The 24,858-nt window shown below is 38.7% G+C and overlaps 1 long non-coding RNA gene across 3 annotated transcripts in view; it reads right to left on the bottom strand.

Annotated features, from left to right (window-relative positions):
• Nucleotides 1-24,858, bottom strand: part of LOC138176570 (uncharacterized) — a 44,899-nt gene that overhangs the window by 9,450 nt on the left and 10,591 nt on the right. The window contains exons 1-2 of one of the 3 annotated variants that reach the window (XR_011172337.1): nt 16,099-16,221; nt 1,232-1,346 (exon numbers count right to left, since the gene is read on the bottom strand). This is a non-coding gene — a long non-coding RNA (uncharacterized lncRNA). Of the gene's footprint in view, nt 1-1,231; nt 1,347-15,898; nt 15,984-16,098; nt 16,222-24,858 lie in introns of those variants that run through there. The other 2 variants (XR_011172339.1, XR_011172338.1) reach the window with 2 other exon arrangements.

Consider the following 24,858-nt stretch of genomic DNA (forward strand, 5'->3'; position numbering starts at 1 on the left):
ACACATATACATAGATAGAGGGCACAGGACCAATTTAATAGGAAGGGATGATACTTAAAAGGTGAAATTAAGAGGTGAGAAAGGAATATAATGAGAGGAGATGGGGAGAGACAGAATGGGGTAAACTATGTCATACAGAAGAGGCAAGGAGAAATGGTTACAGAGGAGGGGAAGAATAGGAAGGCAAAAGGGAATGGGTCAACATTATATTCATAGAATTTGGCTCAGGGAGGGAATTACATACACACTAAATAGGGTATCTCACCCTACAAAGAGAGTAGAGGGAAAGGGAATGAGAGGGGGGATGATGTAATGGAAGGCAGGCTGGGGGGGAAGGGAAGTTGTAAGTACCCACTTTTGAAAAGAGCCAGGATCAAAGTATAGAATAGAACAAGTGGAAGGTGGGATAGAAGGGAGGGAATTATAGTCAGTCTTTTACAATATATCTACTGTGGTAATGTTCTGCATTAGCTACACATTTACAACCTATACTGAATTGCTTATCTTCCCAGTAAGGGTGGGTGACAAGGGAGGAAGGTGATGAATCTGGAATTCAAAGTTTTAAAATCAAATGTTTAAACATATACATATATATATATATATACTATTATTAATACTATTTTACATGTAATTGGGAAATAAGATATACAGGCACTGGGGCATAGAGATCCACCATGCCCTACTGGAAAAGTCGAAGGGGGTATGGGAGAAGATATGGGAGAGAGCAGATTGGAGGAGGGGATGTCCTGTGGGACTGCTACTTTGGGGCAGTGGGTAGGGGAAAAACGGGGAGAAAATTTGTAACTCAAATTCTGGCAGAAATGATGTAAATCAGAAGTTTATAAAGCATTTGAAAAATGAAAAAAAAAACAAAATAAAATAATATTTAAAAATGTGAAGGTTTTAAATGCCCCCAAAAAGAAGTCTTTGTTTGATTCCATACCTACAGTGGAGCCACCAAATCGCTTTATTGATCAGAGCCCTAAACATTTCAGTGAATTGCAACATTGCTTATGACCATCAGAGGGCAGTGAAAGATTGTTCTATGTTCCTCAATGTCACTTAGTCGATTACAAATTTACCAGCATGCCTGATTTCACAATGGTCAGGCTGCACTCCAACTTTTGATAATTCTTTCCTGAATTTCCTTCAAAACTAAGATAACTCATACTTTTCCATTTATTTACTCTGAGTTTTGCTCTTGGTTAATGTCAATGTTTTACACAATTACCTGGTGCACTGAAGGGTCCAAACAACTGAGTCTCTCCACCTCAATTCTTATCTTATGTCAGACGACCTTGGCTGTCATGAAGTTTCATAGTTAAATTTGATATGGATGATTTGACCTAAATTACATAAGAACAAGGAAAGAAAAGGACAACAGTAACCTATGTGAAAAAGTTCAAATTCTGGTCATATAATTTTTAATTAAAAATGGAATTTGAGTCCTCCAGAGTTTATAACTTAAGACAGATTAGTAACAAATGCAAATATTTCCTCTTAGCTCAATCAGGGACCTTACTAAATGAAAATGAATTTAGGATAAATCAAGCGAGGTTCAACAATCTTGAAGACACTTGCCTTAGGATCAGACAATGTGGTTACCAGAAGCAAAGGGAGTACAACTTCCCAAGGCAGTGTTCATGGGAGACCCAGCTGCAAAAGATCAACCTGGTATACACTACTTTTCATACCTTTACATGGGCTGGTCTATGAAGTCTGGGGGGAAGGTGGTTTCCACACATCATTATCATCCTTTGTGGTTTCCATGAATGTAAGGATAAAAATTATCTGACCTACAATAAGAGAGACTGAGGCAGAGTTCTGAGCCAATGGCACTTTAGTAAAGGGTTTATTGTCTCCTCTCATGAAGTGGACCTCAGATGTTCCTCACCATCTTCCTCAAGAAAAGACAGTCAAGAGGGGTGGAGTCAAGATGAAGGAGTAAAAAGAGGACTTCCGTGAGACTCCAGCTTCCACCTCCTCCAATTCATGGAAAAGGTGACTCTGAACAAACTCTGGAGCTACAGAACCCAGAAAATGAAAGAGAGAAGCTAACTTCCCATTGAGGACAGCCCAGCAGGCCAGCAGGAAGGGGTGAGCTCAGCACTCTGGGAACTGAGCCCAGGCCCGCATGAGCTAAAGGTTTTAGCTTCAAGGCAGCCTGAGAAGCTGCCAGCTGGAGGGACTTCAGATCACCAGCAGCTGTGGCAGTTTCCAGAATTATCAACCCATAGATGCCAAAGACAAAGTGGGATGTCAGTGTAGACTTTACAGGAACAGGGAATTCAGGAGTGCGATCTGGCCTTTGCTCCCTGGAGGGAGAAGCAGCTGTGGCTCCGAGGCCCATGTCTCTTCAGAGCTCCTGGCCTGCAGATTGTAGGAGGACCAAGCACCCAGTCTGAGGGGTAATTGCTTTTGCTCTAACCTGCTTGGATCTGGATCCCTGTCTAGGGTGGAGGTCCTGGGATGCATGATGAGTTTGATAGAGCCAGTGGAGGCTTCAGAGAGGGCACCCAACTAATATCTCCAGCAGCTGGGAAAATCCCAGCAATTTGGGATAAAGCTCCCCTTTCTGGTAGGAGAGTCCTACTGTGGCAAAAGGCTCAAAAGTCAAGTAGTTGTGTGGCAAAATGACCAAGCAAAGGAAGCAATACAAACAGAGCAATCCAACATTAGACTCCTATTTTGGGGACAAAAAGTTTCAAAGCATGGAGCTGGAGGAAGACAGCAAGGTCAGAAATCCTGCACCAAAAGCTTCCAAGAAAAATATGAGCTGGTTACAGGTCATAGAAGAGCTTAAAAAGAATTTTGAAAATCAAATGAGAGAAGTAGAGGAAAAATTGGGAAAATAAATAGAACACTGCAAGAAAATTATGAAATGAGAGTCAACAACTGATTGAAGAAAATAACACCTTAAAAAATCGAATAAGTCAGATGGCAAAAGAGGTTCAAAAAGTCAATGAGGAGAAGAATGCCTTAAAAAGCCAAATTTACCAGTTGGAAAAAGAATTTAAAAAGCTCACTGAAGAGAATCATTCCTTCAGAATTAGATTGGAGCAAATGGAAGCTAGTGACTTTATGAGAAATCAAGATACTATTAAACAGATACAAACAAATGTAAAAATAGAAAGCAATGTGAAATATTTCATTGGAAAAGTCACTAACCTGGAAAATAGATCCAGGAGTGATAATTTATAATAATTTTAATAATAATTCAGGACTACCTGAAAGTCATAATAAAAAAAAACTAGAAATCATCTTTCAAGAAATTCTCAAAGAAAAATTGCCCTGATATTTTAGAACCAGAAGACAAAATAGAAATTAATAGAATCCACCAATCACCTCCTGAAAAAAAGATCCCAAAAAGAAAACTCCTAGGAATAATATAGTCAGGTTCCAGAGTTCCCAGATCAAGGAGAAAATATTACAAGCAGCCAGAAAGAAACAATTTGAATACTGTGGAAACACAATCAGGATAACACAGGATCTGGCAGTTGCTACACTGAGGGGTTGAAGGGAGTGGAATATGATATTCTGGAGGTCAAAAGAGATGGGATTAAAACCAAGAATCACCTACCCAACAAAACTGAGTGTCATGTTTCAGGGGAAAATATAGTCATTCAGTGGAATAGAGGACTTTCAAGCATTCTTGATGAAAAAACCAGAATTGAATAGAAAATTTGACATTCAGATACAAGAAGCGAGAGAAGCATGAGAACATAAACAGGGGAAAGAAATCATAAAGAACTTATCAAAGTTGAACTATTTTTATTCCTACATGGAAAAATGATAATTGTAACTTATGAAACTTTTGACAGTATGAGAATAGTTGAAGGGAGTAGAAATGTGTGTATACATACATATATATGTCTATATAGGAGGGTATATGAGAGGATGAGTACATATGTGAGTGTGTGTATATATGTGTACAGGTATACATAGAAAGAGGGCATAAGACCAATTGAATAGGAAGGGATGGTACTTAAAAGGTAAAATTAAGAGGTGAGAGAGGAATATAATGAGAGGAGATGGGGAGAGAAAGAATGGGGTAAATTATCTCATATAGGAGAGATAAGGGAAAACTGTTACAATGGAGGGGAAGAACAGGAAGGCAAAAGGGAATGAGTCAACTTTATTCTCATTGAATTTGGCTTAGGGAGCGAATGACATACACACTAAATAAGGTATCTCACCCTACAGGAGAGTAGGGGGAATGATGGAGGGGAGGGAAGATTGAGGGATAAGAAGTTGGGAGCACTCACTTTTGAAAAGGGAAAGGGTCAAAGTAGAGAATAGAACAAGTTGGGAGTGGAATAGGATGGAGGGAAATATTTTTTGCTTAGTTACACATGTATAACCTTTATTGAATTGCTTATCTTTCCAGTAAGTGTGGGTGACAAGGGAGGAAGGGAAAGAATCTGGAATTCAAAGTTTTAAAATCAAATGTTTAAATATATATATATATATATAATTACTATTACTTTACATGAAACTGGGAAATAAGATATACAGGCACTGGGGCATAGGGATCCACCATGCCTTACTGGAAAGTCGGAGGAGGGATGGGGGAATATATGGGAGAGAGCAGATTGGGGGAGGGGATATTCAGTGGGATTGCTATTTTGGGGTGGTGTGTAGGGGAAAAATGGGGAGAAAATTTGTAACTCAAAATCTTGTGGAAACGAATCGTGTAAACTATAAAATAAAAAAAGAGAGAAACAAATACATGTAGCCAAGCAAAACAGATTCCCACATTGGCCATGTCCAAAAAAAATGTCTCCATCTGTATTGTGAACCCATGACCTCTGTATCAGGAAGTGGGCAGCATGTTTCACCATGTGACTGATGGATGGTTGACACTGAGGTGCTGAAGAGCAACCAGGTGATCAAGAAAGGAAGGAAACTAGAAACCAAGATAAATGAGGGAACTGGGAATGGTTGATCCAGAGAAAGGGAGGGTGAGGTGTAAGGATGGAGAGAAGATCAGGGGTTAGATGGTAAATATTTAACAACCAGCTCTCATATCTACATACACACACATACATATACAACATGTTTTTAAGTTTAATCTGCATTATTAACATTTTGTAAACATTTTCTTAAACCTGGAAATTTAAAAAAAAGAAACAATAATTCAATCTCTGATTTGTAGCATTTACCACAAGCTCTTGAACCAGTAGAAGCTAGTTCCAGTACACTCCTGGGACAAGGAAGGGACATCAAAGCACTGTGTTAGAAAGGTTAGAAGAAAATGGATTAGAAAGATTTTGCTTGGCCCCAGGGGAACAGAACTAATATAGAAAGGATAAAGTTTGAAAGATTTTAACTCCACATTGAATATAAATTTCCTAACCAAAAAAAAAGAAAAGGCAGTCAGTGGGGCAGCTAGGTGGTGCAGTGAATAGAGCACTGGCCCTGGAATCAGGAGGACCTGTGTTCAAATCCAGCCTCAGACACTTAACACAAAAAACTAGCCATGTGACTTTGGGTAAGTCACTTAACCCCAATTGCCCTACCTGCCCTCGTCCAAAAAAAAAGAAAGAAAAAGCAGTCAGTGCATTGACCATACATGGATCTGGGTGGTAATCCTGAGTAGTACTCTCAGGACGAAGAGGAACACTAGTACACTGAAGTTTGTGGCTGCAGGGGGTTGGTATCCTGCTCACAGGACAAGGATGGAAAAAAAGGTGCTTGTGGTCTCTCAGGGACCAGAGCATAGACCAGGAGAGTAGTAAACACACCTCTCTTTACATCATACAACTATGGAAGAACTAAATGGTTATGGACACTCAGGACTAGCTCTAAAAAGAGCTGCGCAAAAGACACCAAACTTGGGACAGTACCCCTTCCACTCTAAATAGCAGAACTCAAATTTAGCATGTAGTTAAAAATCAAAAAATGGGCTGGGTAAATGAACAAAGAAGAAATTGGGAACCTGACCATAGAAACTTATTATGGTGACAGGGAAGATACAAACAATCACAGAAGAAGACAACAAGGTCAAAACTGGGAAAGAAATGACAGTGATGAAAGAAAATCAGAAAAAAACAGTCAACACCTTGGTAAAGGAAGCATGAAAAATAGTGATGAAAATTACAAAGGAGTTAGGATAACAAACAAGAAACAACTAACTACCCAGCAAAACCCAGTATAATCCTGGGGGGGCGGGGGGGCATGGACATTTAAAGAGGTAGAGGACTTTCAAACATTCTTGATGAAAAGACCAGAGCTGAATAGGAAATTTGATTTTCAAATACAAGACTCAATAGAAGCATCAAAAGGTACACAAGAAAGGGAAATCATAAGGGACTTAATAAGCTTAAACTGTTTACATTGCTTCATGGGAACATGATATTTGTAACTTATAAGACCTTTCTCATTATTGGGGTAGTTAGAAGGAATATGTATAAACAGAGGGCATAGGTGTGAGTTGAATTTTAAGGGACCCACAGAGGAAGGGTAAAAGGCTTGAAAAGAATATACCATGCTTCAACTGAAATAAAAAAAAGGAGTCATAGCAATCATGACCTTGGACAAAGCAAAAGGAAAAATAAATTTGATTAAAAGATACAAAGAAGGAAAGTACATCTTCCTAAAATGTACCTTATGCAATGAATTAATATCAGTACTAACATACATGCACCAAATATTATAGCATCCATATTTCCAAAGAAGTTAAATGAGTTACAGGAGGAATTCAACAGCAAAATTTCCCTAGTATGGGACCTCCAATTTCCCCTCAGAAAACTAGATAAATGTAACCTCAAGTTTAATAAGAAAAAAAAGTAAAGAGTTATTTGGAATTTTACCTCTGAAGGAAGCTGAATGGGGATAGAAAAGAATACATTTTTTCTTAGCAATTCATGGAACATACAGAAAATCTTACCATGTATTAGGGCATAAAAATATCACAATCTAATGCAGAAAGGCAAAAATATTAAATACATCCTTTTGGGAACATGATGCAATAAAAATTTTATTTATGAAGTGGTCAGGGAGTCAAAGAACCAATCATAGAAATTATCAATAATTTCATCTAAGAGAATGACAACAGTGAGTCAAGGGACAAAACTTTGTACTTGTACTTGACAAAGAAGTACTTAGAGGAAAGTTTAAATCTCAAACTCTTAATTGAGCAAGCAATTAGAAAAGGTTCAAAAATTTAAAATCCCCAATTAAACAAGAAAATTAAAATCTTGAAAAATTCAAAGGAGATTAAAAAGGTAAAAGTTAATGAATAAGTAAATAATAAATCAAACTAAGTTCTAGCTTTATTGAAAAAATGCAATAAAAAGATAAACTTGATTCCTTGGAATTAAATAAACTAAATGACCAATGACAAAAATGAAAAAGGTGAATTGCAAAGAAATTAAAGCAATAATTAGAAACTATTTTGTCCAAGCATATGTCAATATATCTGATGATCTAAGTGAAATGGATGAACATTTAGAAAAAATATAAGTTGTCCCTATTAAGAGATGAGAAAATAGAATATATGACACCATTTTAGAAAAAAAAATTAAACAAGCCATCAATGAACTCCCTAAGACAAAATCCCTAGGGTGAAATGGATTCACAAGAGAATACTAACCAACATTTAAAGAACTATTAATTCCAAAACCTTTGGGGAAAACAGGCAAAGGAGGAGTTCTGCCAAATTACTTTTCTAACACAAATATGATGCTGATACCTAAACCAGGAAGAGTAAAAAGAGAGTAAGAAAACTGTAGACCAATTTCCCTAATGAATATTGATGTGAAAATTTTAAATAAAGTATTAGTAAGGAGATAACAGCAACAAATCACTAGGATCATAGTCTGTGACCAGGTTGTACTTATACTAAGAATGCAAGACTGATTCAATATTAGGAAAACTATCAGCATAAGTGACCCTATAAACAAAAAAAGTAAAACAAACCTTATGATTTTCTCAAGAGATGCAGAAAAAGCCTTTGATAAAATATACCCCTATTCCTAGGAATAGTGTTTTTACTAGAGAACACAGAAATAAATGGAGCTTTCCTTAAAACAAGTAGTATGTCTCTAAAACCATCAGCACACATTCTCTGTCATGGGAATAAGCTAGAAGCCTTGCCAAAAAGTTCAAGGATGTAACAAGAATGCCTGTTATCATCATTATGATTCAATATTTACCAGTAATATTAGCTCTAGCAATAAGAGAAGAAAAAAAACTTGAAGAAATTAGCATAGGCAATGAGGAATCAAAAGTTATCACTCTTTGCAGATGTTATGATGCAATACTTAGAGAATCTCAGAGTCACCTAACAACTACTTGAAATCGTGAATAACTTTAGCACAGTTGCAAGGTACAAAATAAACCAACACATATCATTAGCATTTCAATATATAACCAACAAAGTCTAGCAGCAAGAGATAGAAAGAGAAATTCTATTTAAATAACTTTTAGGCAATAAAAAATAATCGGGGGTCCACCTGCCAAGGAACTATATGAACACAATTACAAAACACTTTTCATATGGATAAAGTGATCTCCAAACCATTGGAAAAATATTGGTTAATCATAGACAGGCTAGCCTAATTTAATAAAGATTCTGTCTAATTTCCTTTACTTGTTCAGTGCTATATCAAACTACCGAAAAAAATTATTCCATAAAGCTAGAAAAAAAGTTATAACAAAATTCATCTAGAAGAATGAAAGGTCAAGGCTATCGAGGTAATTAATGAAAATATGTGTGAAGGAAAGTGGTATGGCCATACCATATGTCAGACTGTACTAAAAGTAGTGATTATAAAAACTTTCTGGCAATGGTTAAGAAACAGAGTGGGATGAATATACACAAGACACAGCAGTAAATGATTATAATTTAGCATTTGATAAACCAAAAGATCTCTGCTTTTTTTAAAAGAACTCAAAATTCACAAAAACTGATGGGAAAAAAATGGAAAACAGCATGACAGAAACTAGGTACAGACCAACATGTTACATCATATACACAAAGGAATAAAAATTTGGTTGCCATAAGCATTGCAAGATATCTTGGAGCTTGGGTACTAGATTTTTTTTCCTCTCTTTCTCATTTATTGTATCATTTTTAAAAATAGGGCAGTTAACTCATCTGTCCCATCTAGTTTCACTTATGATTTCTTGAAATTTAGCTCTTAAAAAACAGACTTTGATGAAGCCCATTGGGATTCCAATGGAGCTATTTATTTGACTGGCTTGAGTTCAAATCAAGCTCTCAGTGACTCTCTACTAATAGATCCTGGCCTAAGCCTCACTTTCTCATTGTTTGGGTTTTGATAGCTTAGAGTGAGTGCAAATAACAGTTGTTTCTCCTGTGTACAGAAACACTGAAGGTCTTCCCCTCTGAGATTGATTTCTTTTTAAGTAGGCAAACTAGGACATATTTTGCCTCATATTTACTCATTTCTTACTTACATTAAATTTCTTTAATTACTGAATGGGTGTCACCCTCAGACAAACTAAGACGTTTGAAAGACCTTAGCTTAAAAAGCCCGGGTCTCCCACTGCACCTGAGGCATCTTCAGTCATCCTGACCTATGTCTGGCAACAGGACTCAGATGACTCTCAGGGAGAGAGTGAGGCTCATAATTTTTCACAACCCTGCCTACCTTAAATCAAATTCACTTTCAAGGCAGTACATGTCACTGATCTACTGATGTCACTGATCTACTTTCCAAATAAAGGTTAAATGACACAACAACTAAAACAACAAGAATATAGTAAGATCAAAATGGGTAGAAGAATTAGACATAAAGGGTGATACCATAAGCAAATTAGGAGAGCAAGGAATACTTTTTACCTGTCAGATCTATGAAGAAGGGAAGATTTCTTGGCCAAACAAGAGATAGAGAACATTACAAGATATAAGTAGACAATTTTAATTGCATTAAATTGAAAAGGTTTTGTACAAATAAAACCAATGCAACCAACATTAGAAAGAAAATAGAAAGCTGGAAACAAATTTTATTAGCATTTTTGATAAAGGCCTTCTTACACATATAGAGAACTGCATCAAATTTCTGAGAATACAAGTTATTTTCCAATTGATAAATGACCAAAGGATAAGGGCAAGAAATTTTCAGATGAAGAAACCGATTCTATCTCTAGTCATAGGGAAAAACATTGTTCTAAATCAGTTAGTTGGAGAAATGTAAATTAAAATAACTGAAGTTCCACCTCACACCTCTCAGATTACATAATATAACAGAAAAAGAAAATGATAAATGGAGGGGAGGTGGAAAAATTGGAACACCAATGCATTGTCGGTGCAGTTGTGGACTGATCCAATCACTCTGGAGAACAATTTATGATATGCCCCAAAGGGCTATAAAAATGTGTATACCCACTGATACAGCAATACCACTTCTATATCTATACCTTATATATCAGAGAAACATGCTGCAATGATTTTTTCCCATTTATTGGGTTTTTTTCTAGCTTTCGCTGCATGAATTTAGTGTTTTTTTAAGTTTGAATTACTTTAAATGTATGAAATTTAAATGATCATTTATGACTCCTGGGATCCTCTCTATCTCTTCTTCATTCCTGAACTATTCCACTCTAGATAAGAAAGGAAACTTCTCAGTTCTGGAATTTGTCTATAATACGTCCCTTAATGTCATGTATTTATTTGGAGCATATCTTGGTTTATGTTGTGAGATGTTGGTCTATACCTAATTTCTGCCATGCTGCTTTTCATGGTTCTCAGAAGCTTTTGACAAAAAGTAAATCCTTATCCCCAGTTGTTATGGTCTTTGGATTTATGGAACACCAAACAAACTACAAAGTTCACTGACTTCTCAGACTATATGCATAGATGGCCTCTCCTTTAACACAAACTGTAGCATCAAATGGTCACTTCCTGCCAGCACTCCCATCATTTCCACTCCAAGAGCCGGTTCCTTCCTATTGCTGAGAATCTGATCAAGAGAAGTCAGTGGAACTCATGTTAGGCACTCACCATGTGCCAGGCACATCCCTAAGAAAGTTCTGGAGATACAAAGAAAAGAAAGCTCAGTCTAGTGGGGAAGATACAAACATACAAACAAAAAAGCTATGGACAGAATCAAGGGGAAGTATGAAGCAGTGGGAAGAGGCCAGAATTGTGTGTGGGGGGACAAGGAAAGGCTTCCTATTGAAGGTAGAATGTTATCTGGGATGTAAAGGATGTCAGGAAAGCCAGAAAGTAGACATGAAGAGTGAAAGTATTCCAGTTATGGGGGACAGTCAGAGTCAAGGAATAATGCCCTTTTCCCATTGTTGGCTCCTGCACTTCATGAAATATTAAAAGATTCCTAGTGCAATTCAAGAAGTGATTAGCTAGGAGGCTGAGGACAGGAAGTACTAGGCCAAACTCTATCATCACTGCCCTCCACATAACTTTAAAATAATGAATCAGCATCAAATTCTCCAGTGGCAGAGCCAGCAAAAGTTCAGGTTGAGACATTCTTCCAAGTTCATGACAACTTGGGAGGTTGGAAGGACAGATACTTAACACAGGGGTGGAGGCTGGCCCACAGCCCATATGGATTAAACAAAAGTGGTGGGACTAGGTGATGAAGTGAAAACAATACTATTTAAATAAATTAGTATTAATTGCTCGGATTTAGTTTTAATTCAATGTAAGATTAAGCTCCCTTCTTTAGGAAAAACTAGCCCTAACAGCTAAGCCAAACAGAGATATTCTCTTAAGACTAGGTTACATAGAGATTTACTGAATAGACAGAAGGATAACACTTTATCATTAAGTAGGAGATAATTTAGAGTAAGCCAAATATCATTGTAGGACTAAAATTATGCTGGGGTTATAAGAATCTTTTAAAAGGCTAAGCTCCCCCTTTTCTGGCAGTTGGATAAAGGGTGGTTGACTAAAGTTAAGTTCTCTAGACTTAGTAGATAAACTCCCTTATTTTTATTCAACTAGATGTTAAGTATAAGTTCAGTAGCATAATCATCTAAGGCTGGGTTTCCCTTTCTGAAAACTGGAGGAGTCCTGGGGAGGGACTACTGACTCCAAACCACAAGTTACTCTTTCCCAGTCTTAGATCAAAAAACAGGTCCCTTAAAAGAATGCCTTTGCAACAAAAAGAGAGAGAGAAGGAACTATCCATTTTGGGCAGCTAGATGGTGCAGTGAATAGAGCACTGGCCCTGGAGTCAGGAGGTCCTGAGTTCAAATTCAGACTCAGACACAACACAAAAACTAGCCGTGTGACCTTGGGCAAGCCACTTAACCCCAATTGCCTTCCAAAAAGCAAAAAAAAAATTTAAAAAAGAATGCCTTTGTTTACAAAATGTTTCAGCTGTGGGGCCAGGATATCTGGGTTAATCTGTCTTTGACAGCTAAATATTACCATTAGTACAAATTTGAGTTAAGAAAGCCTGGGAGAAGTAAACCGGTCAGATGACAGGCCTTGTCCAACTGAATTATGTTCAAAACAATTTCCTAATATTTCTGTAATTTTTAATTCTTCTTTTCTGTTGTAGAAATAAGCTCAGAAACCCCTACTTTGTCACTAATTACTGAGGAATTAGGTGACCTGACTTAAGGGGAACCTGTCAACCATTACTACTAAAGCATTATTTATTTACTTGGAAACTTTGTACCTCAGCATTATATTCTATTTCAGATAATTAATTTTAATAGTCAAAAACTGCAGCAGCTTTGGGACACATCAAGCAAGAAACAAGAAGGGAACCTAGTAATTGCTCAGAGATTATGGAGAACCCTGTGCTAGCACTAGCTGCAAGTTTTGAAGATGTTTGGACACTCTATTGCCTATATAGACTTCTGGGTCAGAGATCAAGAGCAGAGACCAATTTCTGGCAAGAGGGCATAGGGACCCTGAGGAGCAGAATCAGTTTCAGACACAATGGATCAGGGACCCCGGGAAACACTATCACTTGCATTCAGAACTGAACAAGGCCTTGAGGGGACAGTCTCACTCCTAGTCAAAAGGGAGCAGAGAGTCTGAGGAGCGGTATGGATTGCAGTCTCAAGGGATCAGGGATTTTTGCTGGCTAAGTACCAGAACACAGATCAAGAAAACAGTGAATAAACTTTCCCCAAATCACACCACTTTGAAGCCACTGAAAACTTTAAAACCCCCAGAACTAGCTCTGCAAATAGCTATGAAAAATGTGAAAAATGTGAAAAGGCCTGAAACGTCAGACAATTCCCCACCTCTCACCCCGTCCCAGCACAAATGTAGATTTTAACTAAAATACAAAAGGCAAGGGTAGCAATCAGCATCTCAGACCAAGCAAATGCTGAAACAGACCTAAGTCAAAGACATAAACAAGGAAACTATCTTGCTAAAATGAACCACAGACAATAATGTAATATCAGTACTAACTAAATATGCACCAAATGCCAGAGCATCCAGCTTCTTAAAGGAAAAGTGAAATGACTTACAGAAGGAAAGAGATAGTAAAAAAATACTAATATGTGAACCTAACTTTCCCCTCTCAGAATTAGGCAAATCTATACATAAAATAAATTCTAAAAATAATAAGAAGAAAAGATTAGAAAAATTAGATATGATAAAACTCTAGAGAAAACTTAGTGGAAATAGAAAGCAATATGACTTTTTTCCCAATTGTATATGGCACCTTCACAAAAAAGGGAACATATATTATTGAATAAAAACATCATAAACAAAGGGAGAAAACAGAAATACTAAATACAGCTTTTACAGACAACAATGCAATATAAATTACAGTGATGTGGAAGCATAGATAAAAAAATAATAGAAAACTAAATAATATAATCCTAAAAATGTGTGGATCAAAGAACAAATTATAGAATCAATCAATAATTTAATTAAATAGAATTACAACAATGAAGCAACATACCAAAATTTGGAGGATGCAGCCAAAGCAGTACTTAGGGGAAATTTTATATGTCTCAATGCTGACATGAATAAAATAGAAGAAGGGGCAGATAGGTGGCACAGTGAATAGAGAGCACTGTCCCTGGAGGCAGAAGGACCTGAGTTCAAATATGACCTCAGACACTTAACACTTACTAGCCATGCAACCTTGGCCAAGTCACTTAACCCCAACTGCCCTGCCTCCGCCCCCCAAAAAAGCAATAAACAAACAAACAAACAAATAAATAAATACATGAATAAATAAATGAATAAATGAATGAATGAATGAATAAATAAATAGAGGAAGAGGAAATCAATGAATTGGGCATGAAAATTTAAAAAGTAGGAAAAGAACAAATGAAAACTCTCCAATTAAACATTAAAATGAAAATCCCTAAATCAAAGGTGAGATTAAGAAAGTTTTTTAAAAATCCAACTAATAAATAAAAGAGAAGTAGTTTCAGGAAAATATTAATGAAATAAAAACCATTGGTTAATTAGATTAAAAAGAAGAAAACCAAGTTAACAGTTTCAAAAATAGAAACAAGAATGAATAACCAATAAAGATGAAATTAAAGCAATGAGTAGAAGGTATTTTGCTCAGACATATGACAGGAAAACTGACCATCTACATTATTTAAGTGTAAAAGGGAAATCAGCAGCAAATTAGAGGAGCAAGGGGGAGATTACTTTTCCCATATATGGATAGGCAGGAGATCATGGCAGAACAAGTGATGCAGAGGATCACAGAAAATAAAATGGCTGATTATGCTTCTATATGTTTTGTAGAGAACTTTCAGGAGCTCCCTGGCTCCACTAATAAAATGTTCCCCTCCCCTATACTATTACCTGAATTACAGGGCAGATAAGCAGGAAAATTATAACCTTGTTTCAATGGAGAGAACTTTGGGGGTCCTTCGACCCCACTAAAGGAATGTTCCCTTGCCCTATACAATTATCTGCAAGGTTACAGGACAAATAAGCAAGAAGGCGTGTAATCTTTTTTTGTTTATGCTTCCGGATAGGGTCCTATGATATTACCCTAATAAATAACTAACCTTAAGCAAGGGTAAATAGTAAACAAGATCAAGGGAGGGTCCTTGTACATTGAATTCTTTTGGGGTGTCTACATTCTTTTGGGTCACGTAGACCTTCTGTTGGGGGGCATATAAACTCTGTGAGCCCCTTGTATCTTTGGCTCTGTATGAAATGGTCTTGTAATAAACAAGACTATTGATTACTCCCTCATCTCATTATTCTCACCGCTTGGTCTGCGCTGGCCGCAGTAATGTTTGAAGTGCTTTTGCACAAACAGATCAAATCAGTCAAAATGACAAGAGAAACAATTTTGTGAGGAAAAACTTCTTTGCAGGAAAGCTGTCTAAGGAATGTTGCATATGCAAGATGTAGAAGGAACAATTCCCATGATAAAGAGCCATTCTCCAACAGGTGAAAGGAGATGATCGGGACATTTTCAAAGGAAGAAATCCAAGTGATCAATAGCCCTATATCAAAATGCTCCAAATCCCTCATAATGGGAGAAGTGCACATTAAAACTGCTCTCTTCTTTTAATCTGTAAATCATAGAGATCCACAGGTTCAGGGGCAGTCCCCTCTTTCTGCTCAACAGCAAGGTACATGGAAACATTCCTTTTACCAGCTGCTGGTTGAAACCAGAACAAAAAAATAAATATACCATTAAATTAAAAGATACCAAATAAAAGAGATGATATGGAAAAGGGGAGGGACCCTCACCTCTCTCCCCAGCCCCAAGGCCAAACCAAAGATGGGAAGAAGGAAGGAAGAAAAATTGGAAACGTCTACCTGAGGAGGGTAGGGAGGGAATGTTCCAAAAGTCTTCTCCCTGCTGGCCTCCAAGACACCCTCACCACACCTCATGATCCCCCACACTCACAGTCCTCCAGACAGGAGCAGCCCTGAACGAACACACACACACACACACACACACAACCAGACACTAACACAGTCACTCTCACTCATACAGATGATCCTACTTACATAAACATCACAGGCATAAACAAAGGTATTGATACTCCCAGGACCTTCCATCCACCCTTGTACACATCCCTCTGAGCACAAAGAGAAGGAAATTCTGGAGGATAGAGGATTCGTGAAAATGTTGGGGGAGGGGAGAGGGAAGGGAAGAGAAGGAGAAGAAAGGGAGGGGCTGACGCAGGAGCAGGGGAGGGGGCACTTACCTCACACCCAGCTACTTTGGCAGTCGCAGGAACCTCAGGGTCTGTCAGTCTAGAAGGTGGGTGTAAGTTGGGGGTAACAGAGGGGACGGGGCGGGGAGGGGGGGGAAGGCAGGAGGGTGAGGAGCAGGCAGACCCTGAACTGTTCCTCTCCCACTCACATCCTCCTCTAGAGACAAAGACGATGATGTTTAATAGTGGGTGGGACGTGGTGGGAGCTATGACGTCACCACAGGACGGGGAAAGTCTCCTCCCAGAGCGGGGTGGGGGGTGGAGGGCTCTGTGACAGAGCAGTGGGTGCCTCCTCTCCGTCATTTCTCTCAGCCACCATCATCCAAACTCTCTAAGGGAAGGTGCCGCCGTTCACCCACCATCTGGTAGTGGGCTTGTGGCTCCCCAGGGTCCCAGCTTCCTGAGCGGACCCTGCTGAGACTGGGGCTGGGGGCAGCAGCTGAGCTCAGCTTGGGGTTGTGGAGGGACAGACTCTTAATGGAAACTGAGAGGAGGAGGAGAAAGAGAGGAATGGAGAGATGGAGGCGTATGCTAATGCCTAAGTGTTTGTGTGTGACATAACTGCCGCCTCCCTTGCTCCTGACTCAGTCCCTTCCTTTCTTCTCCTTCTCTTCTCTTTCCTTCCGTCCTCCCCCCACCCCAACATTTTGTGTCCTGTCCCACCCCCAGAAGGGCAGAGCACGGTAACTTCAGCAGCATCTGAAAACCACCAGCCCCTGAATGGGACCTGGATTCCTCACAACGCGCAGAGCGGAGGAGGAAAGGGCTGGTCTGGGGCAAGGGCGGGTCTCAGTCTCCTTTCTCCAGGCAGAAGGAGACAAAGATCAGGCCTGGCAGGGCGGGACAGGGGGGCACCCGGGGAAGAAGCACTTGTGCCCCGCAGTTTATAGTTGGGTACTGAGGTTTAAATACTATGTAATATAAACCTTCCTGAGCTTGGACAAGTGGGAGCCCCAACCTCCTTTCTGGCTTAGTCTCCTCTACCAAGTGACTTCATACATTCCTTTCTAAAACTGTTTCAGATTTTGGGTTTTATTCTCTCCCCACCCCAGCCGCCCTGCCACTCGTGAATTGACATAGTGGAGAGACAACTAGAATTAGAGTCACAAGACCCAGACTGAAGAGCTGCTTTACTCACTGTGTGACCATGGGCAAGCCACTTAAACTCTCTAAATCTTCATTTTTCCTATCCATAAAATGGCAGTGAGAATAATACCTATTCTAAGTAAATTATGGGGTATTTGTAAGGTTCAAATGAGATGTTTCCAACAGAAGTGTTTATTATCACCATTACTATTGATCTCGGTCTTTTTCAAAGAGTTTACCTAACTTGCTATTCATTCTTTTCTGTTTAATAGTCTCCAGATCATTGCACAGAATTACTGTCTTTCGTAACTCATTAAAAATATTGGGCTTTTAATTCATCTGCTGCAGGCTCCATGAATATATCTTCAGTTCAATTCCAGGAGGAGACAGAGCTGTGCAGATCATATGGTCCTCCTGCTGTTGCCACATGTTTTACAATTCTTCCTCTGGGTCTCTGTTGAAAGTTTTTCATCCATGTCTCTTAGAGATTAGGATAACTTGGTATGCTATTAAAAATATTGTTCCTGAATTTTTATGGATCTGGGCTATGGCTAGGAGATGGGAGAGGGGTTATAGTTTTGTTCCATGACAATGTTACAGCTCCATTACAATATATTTTAAAATTCTCCAGGACATCCTGAGGTCTCCACGTGTCATTTTAACATTTGTCCTCTGTTCACTTTGGAAAGATATTGAGCTTCTCATGGATCCTTCCAGTCCCCAGTTCCTGTCTTGCTATTCATTAGGTACTAATATTTTACTAACTGAAGTGAAGGGTCCCTCTTTTTCTATGATTTCCTTCCATCACCTGTAGTGATTGCTAAATCTGGGCTCCTTAAGCACAATCTTTCTTTTATCTCAGTTAACAACGACCTGATGTGGGATTGCAAGGAGAAACCTCCTCCCTTTCTATAAACAGTCACACCACGATGGTGTATTCAGGGATCCTCAGGGCACACATCGTTGGTTGAATTCATGTGGAATGTCACCTATGGAGTGCATTTTCCACTTTGCTGTCCCAAAAACTGAGCACTTTCAGATGCACTGGACACATCCAGAGGTGAGTATCTAATTTACTTATTTTTAAAACCTACTTCTACTATTGCTAAGTGAAGTGTTACATCTCTTTGTGGCAAAGAAAAATATTTCTCTCGGTTTTAAATTTGTTTAATATGTACTTTGAAAACTTCCCTCAATTCTCTCTCTTCTCTTTGATAAGGAAGTACCTATTCTCAGTGTTTCATTATTATGTAGACTTTGGTTAGGATACTTTCCAAATCTGTTTTTGTTGATTTTTGCAGAAATAGGAGAGAGCCTTTCTATACTAGGTGCTCTCTAAAAGGGAGCTACTTTAAGCAGGCCATCTTCTGGGAGGGGGCCTGGGTAGCAGGAAATTCTCCCCCTGATTTGGCAGGCAGAGGGTTCTAAGAGATGGGTGGATGACTGAGAGTTACAGGCACAGCTCTAGCTGAGGTGGTATTTGGGCCACTGTGGTTCAGACCATATAAAACAAGTCCTGTATGGAGCTGGAGACTAGGTAGGCTTCCCAGTGGAAAAGTTCTCTAAGCATGCTCAGGAGACACCTGAAACTTTTCTTTCCCCCAGGAACACTTCCTTTAGGAAGGGATTCTCACCAAAATACAGGGACTTGCTGAAAGTCTTGAATCAGGATCTACCTCCTGATTATTTTGCCCCATAAGTGTTCCTATAGGGATGTCCCCTCCATTAAGAAGGCTTTCATTTGGTTACCTTTAAGGGCATCAGTAAAAACATTTTTTTCAGTTAAAGGTTGAGTTCCTGCTATCACTATCAATGCCCAAAGGCCAGAGTGCACACACATCAAACATAGAATTATATACAGGAGTATGTCCATTGTTAAACTGCACCCTTGAAGCAGAACTAGTGATTCTTGACAATGGCAGAGATTGCCAAGAATGACACATCACTTTCCACCCTCTAGAGTTTAACCTTCCAAATACCTTACGCTTTTTCTCCATGCATACAGCTGAAATAGTTCACAGAGATTCAGCAGATGCCAGCCCTGCTGAAACGAGAACAAAATTTTGAAAAGGCAATATGGGCCCCTCAGTATTAAGTTAGGCACAGGACTAGGGGACGCAATAAGAATGTTATCCGTATCAATGGCTTCATTGTGGGAACCCTGTGATTGAATCTTGCAAAATCATACACATGCCCCTCCAAGCACACTAGGCCTTCAATACTTCAGTTCATACATATTTAAGAGCTTTCACCCCAGTACAATTATGAGCATAGTAGAAAGGGTTTTACATATGTTCTTGATTTCATTCAGCAACTGAGCATACGTTTCTAGTTAGGATCACTGCAAGACTGGAATTTTTGCCCCTTATTTCATGACTCATTTCAAATAATAGTGTACAAAATACAAATTCCTGAAATAACAGCAAGAATGATCTACCCCAATTTGGAATGGGACAAGATGTGACTCTGAGAAAATGGTAGAACCTGATTTTTAAAGCAGGGATGATGGCATTATTAGATATAATCCAAAGGACAGTGCAGTATTCACAATGCCTTTCTTCCACATCTACAGCTCTGTTCAGGAACTGCTAGAGGAAGCAGTAGCTCCAGGGAAAGGACAGTGGAACTGAATTGAGAAAGTTCCTCAATGCAGAAATATCAGACTGACTTGAGGTAATAGCCCGGGTACTGTTTACAAAGTATCATAGGAGAGTCAGGGATTGCAATAAAATATCATGCAGGTCTCTGTTTCCAAGAGAATATAGGACAAGAAAAGCAAGTGCATATGACAGAGGAGAGACCTTGGGAATCAGCAAAATATTTGGGACTATGACTGAGAAGAGAGGGTGGCTTGAGGGAGAAAAAAGAAAGACTGTTAGCTTTGGATGTGTGACCTACAGTTTGGTAGGTATTCCTCTATCACCAAGGTACAGCAAATGCTACTGAATACCATACACCAAGTTCCCTAGCCATTTATAGTTTCCCTGCCATGTGAAGCAAAGTGAGATCGTCTTGCCTGAGGTATTATTTGATGAATACTGAAAGGCCCTCCCTCCCTTAGATATCAAGCAACTAAGCAAAAAGCATTTATAAAGTACGTACTATGTATCAGACACTGTGCCAGGCACTAGGGACACAAAATACCAATCAATTCTTTTCTTTGAGGAACATACATTCTATCATGGAAGACTGTGCATATATTTCCATATACCTACATATATATTGTATGTGTTTGTAATAGAGTGTGGATCTCCTTTTCTGTGCCTTTGTGTCTCTATGTGCGCAAAATATATTAATTTTATACACACAAATTATATAGAAAGTAAAAACAAAGAAATTTCTGGGCAAAGGCACCATCATCTGGAGAAGAACAGGAAAGTCCTTACATAGAGTATGCACAACTTATTACCTCTTTCTTCTTAGAAGCCAGACTTCTCTGAATATAGACCAAAGTTCCATTTGTGGTTTTTTTTTGTTCTGATATCATTCTTCCACTTATTGATCCTGAAGTCCACTAAACCCCCTGAATCTTATTGTAAACAAATCACTATATAACCATGCTTTCCTCCATCTTATCCTTGTGAAGTTGACTTCTTAAATCCAAGGGCAAGACTTCCTATGTATCCCAATTTAAATTAATGTATTAGATTTTCCACAATACTTTAACCTGTCAAAATGTTTTTGGGTCTTGATTCTGTCATCCAATTTGGGGTCACTGGCAAATGTGATAAGGATGAAATCTATGTCATTTGTCCAAACTATTAACAAATACATTGAGCAACAAAGGGTCAATGACAAAACTTTGGGACACTCCACTAGAGACCTCCTTTCCAGTCGGTATGAAAATCTTTTACTCTAAATCTTTTGGCCAATTCCAGGCCAAATTTTACTATCATCTTGGCCACATCTCCACACTATTTCTGCAAATTCAAAGAAAGGTAAAAGGCAGTCTCTATGCTAAAGGAGCTGAGTGTAATGGGTAAAATAACATACAATAACTATGTAGCACCATGACATAGAACAGATGAAGTGGAGGTAATAAGCAGTGGGAAGGGGCTAGAAGTAGGGTGGGATTAAGGAAGGCTTCCTGTAGAAGACAGAATTTTATCTGGGATATAAAGCATGCCAGGGAAGCCAAGAAGGGGAGATGAAGAGTGAGAGCATTCAAGGTATGGGAGAGGGGGGTAGCCAGTGCAAATTCTCAAAGTCAGAAGATAATGCCATTTGCTTTTGTGGATTCCTGTATTTCATGAAGAAACAACTGGTCACTAATGCAATTCAAGAAGTTATTCACTAGATGACAGAGTAGAGAAAGCTCTAAGGCAAGATCTCTCTAAATTCCCCTCCAAACTACTTAAAAATAATGACTCATATCAAATTTTTAAGTGACATAATGCACAATGTTCTTTTAGCCTAATACAACTTAAGAGGCTGGAAGAAGAGATCTGTAACACAGGGGCCAAAACTGGCCTGGAGTCCATGTGGATCAAACAGCATTGTTGGGATTAGGTGGAGGCAGCAGAAGCAACAGAAACTTTCGGGGCTCTTAAACCAGAGCAAGTAAAGGGACCTGGCAATTAATCAGAAATAAATTACAGGGGGCCCTTGCGCTTGCACTGGATGTAGGATTTGAAGTTATTTGGAAACTCCATTGCTTATACAGACTTCTGGGTCACAGTTCAAGGGCAGAGGGGAGAACTTTCTGGCAAGAAGTAGCAAGATCCTTGGGAAGCAGTATCATTTTCTGTCACAAATGATCAGGGATGTTGAAGAATTATATTATTTCCGGTCACAAGGTAGCAGGGACCCTGATTAACTCTACTAATCGTAGTCCCAAGGGATAAAGGTTTTTGCCTCATTAAGATCTGCAGCACAGCAGTGACTGTACCTCTCCCCAAATCACTTTGCAAACCTTGCAACCACTGAAAACTTCCAGACCCCCAGCTGTAGCTCTGAATATAGCAACATAAAAGGGCTGAAGTGTCAGACATAACATTTTCCCACTGTTTCCACTTTACAAACAGTGACCAACTTTTTAACATAAATATAAAATCAAACAATAAGCTAGGAAAATGAACAAAAAACCACCTCACCATAAAAAGCTGCAGTGGGGAAAGTAAGATCAAGACATAAATAGGGATAGGAATCATGATCTCAGACAAAGGGAAAGAAAAAAAAACAGATTTAATTCAAAGAGATAAGCAAGAAAACTACATTTTGCTAAAAAAAAGTATCATAATGAAATCATGTAATACCAATACTAAACTAATATACACTAGTATATTATATATATATATACACACACACAATATACAACAAACTAAAAGGCAGCACATATAACTTCTTAAAGGAAAAGTTTAAAGACTTACAAAAGGAAATAGTCAAACTGTACTAATTGATTGACCACACCTTTTTCATCTCAGAGTTAGGTAAATCTATGCTTAGAATAAATAAGAAAGAAGTTAAGATTAAAAGAACCTTATAAAAGTAACCTATGATTGACCTCTGGGGAAAATAAAACTGTGAAGATATTTGGAGACACCCTGTGTTCTAGAACTAAGGCCAAGCAAACTGGCTATGCCCTGAGCTTAACATAACAACATTCCTTTTCATTCAACCTCTTGATGAACTCATCCAGTGGTAAAATGTAATGCTTTAGGGGAGGCTAGGTGACTGGAGTCATGAAGACCTGAGTTCAAATCTTGTCTCCAACACATAATACTTCACTAGCTGTGTGATCTCAGGCAAATCTCTTAACCCTAATTGCTGTGCCTTCCCCCCTCCAAAAAAGCAAAAAATAGGGTCTGTCCTATATATTTTATGTTATAAGCCTGATTGCTCATGTGCAAACTTTAGGTCCTATATTTCCTTTCTTTGTGGAAAGAATAGTTAGATGGTAATTTAGTTACAAAAAAGTCAAGGTGTTTAGTGGACTGCAAGCTCAATATGAGTCAGAAATATGATATCACAGTAAAAAACCACAAATGGAAACTTGGTCTAGATTCAGAAAGTCCTGGCTTCTAAGAAGAAGGAGGTAATAGGCCATCCATGCTTTCCTGTCCCTTTCCAGCTGATGGCGCCTTTCCCATGAAATTACTTTGGTTTTGCTTTCTATATAATTCATATTATATATATATATATATAATTATATATTATATATAAATATATTATAATAAATATAATTATATATATAATTAATATGTATTTTACACACAGAGACACAAAGTCACAGTAACAGACACCCTCTCACACACAATATATATGTAAATATGTAGGCATATATATGTATATATGCATATATACACACAAATACATATGTATGTATCTATATTTTGCCTTCCATGATAGAATTTATGCTCCTCAGGAAGGGATTGTTTGTATTTTTGGCATTCCTCGTGCCTAGCACAGTGTCTAGTACATAGTAGGTGCTTAATAAGTTCTTGTTGCTTAGTTGCTGGTTCTTTAGGGGCAGGAGCACTTCTAGTATTCATCAAAAAATTTCACAAACAGGACTGTCTCTCTTTCCTTATCTTTGGACATGGCAGGTAAAGGGTTATACCTGAGTATAGAACTTGGCATGTGGAATTTGGTGGCATTTGCTGTACCTTGGTGGTAGAGGAACACCTAACAAACTTTAGGTCACACATGTATTACCCAACAGAGTCTTTCTTTTTCTCCACTGTTCCATGCAAGTCACCCTCTCCTCTCAATCATAGACCAAAGTGTCTTGCTTTCATTTCCAAGGCCCCTACTCTGCCACACTCACCTGCCTCTCTTGCTCTATATTCTCTTGCAAACAGACATTTGGATTGTATCTTTTTGTAGTGCCGTACTCTGCTATGCTACTCCGTGCCCATCACAGCACCAAGCACATTCCCTCAAGCCAGTCATTGACATGCCTGCCTTGAGGAACATCCTCAGACCAGCTCCACTGCCCCTCCCATGAAGCAACCCCTTCTACTAGCAATTCCAAAACAGGCCTGGAGACGTGGAGGAAATCTTCCTATTCTTTCACATGCTCACCAAATGTTCCTCTCCCAGCAAATGTGTGCTGGACACAAAAGCTCAGCAGCATGGAGTTGTCCCTTGCAAAGTGCTGATCTGGCCCGCGTCCTCATCCTCCCAATTGCTGTTGTCCAGCTTATTGAAATTATCCCACTCCTATGGAGCCCTCCATGTCCTTGTAGGGAAGTCAGTCAAATAGTACAGGTGTGTCTGATGGAACTCCTCAAGTAAGGTACGATGAAGGGAATAACAGAAGGACTAATCTCTCTATACATTAAATCCCTTCAACTACATTTTTAAGCTAGCATCCTCATTTAAAAATAGTGTTCAACCATTTCCTCACGTTCACATCTTGTCCCAATTCCACATTGGTCATTTTTACTGTTATTGCAGGAATTTGCATTATGCACATACTAGCTTGAGATATGAATCTAAAAAAGTAACCAAACTTCCAGTTCTGAGGTGATCCTAACCAGGAGGGTGATAGTTTGTTCAGTTGTTAAATGAAATCCAATGAGGGAATGAATGGAAAACCCTTTCTACTGCTCTCCTTACTGAATTGGGGTGACAGCTCTTGAATATGTATGTTCTAAAGAATGGAAGGGCAAGTATGGTTGGAGTGGTATGTGTGTGAATTTACCAGACCTCGTCACCAGGTAC

This window comes from Petaurus breviceps, unplaced genomic scaffold, assembly GCF_028583685.1.
Source record: "Petaurus breviceps papuanus isolate PSGF00001 unplaced genomic scaffold, PetGlider_PUasm1.0 89984, whole genome shotgun sequence".
In the NCBI taxonomy this organism is placed as follows: Eukaryota; Metazoa; Chordata; class Mammalia; order Diprotodontia; family Petauridae; genus Petaurus; species Petaurus breviceps.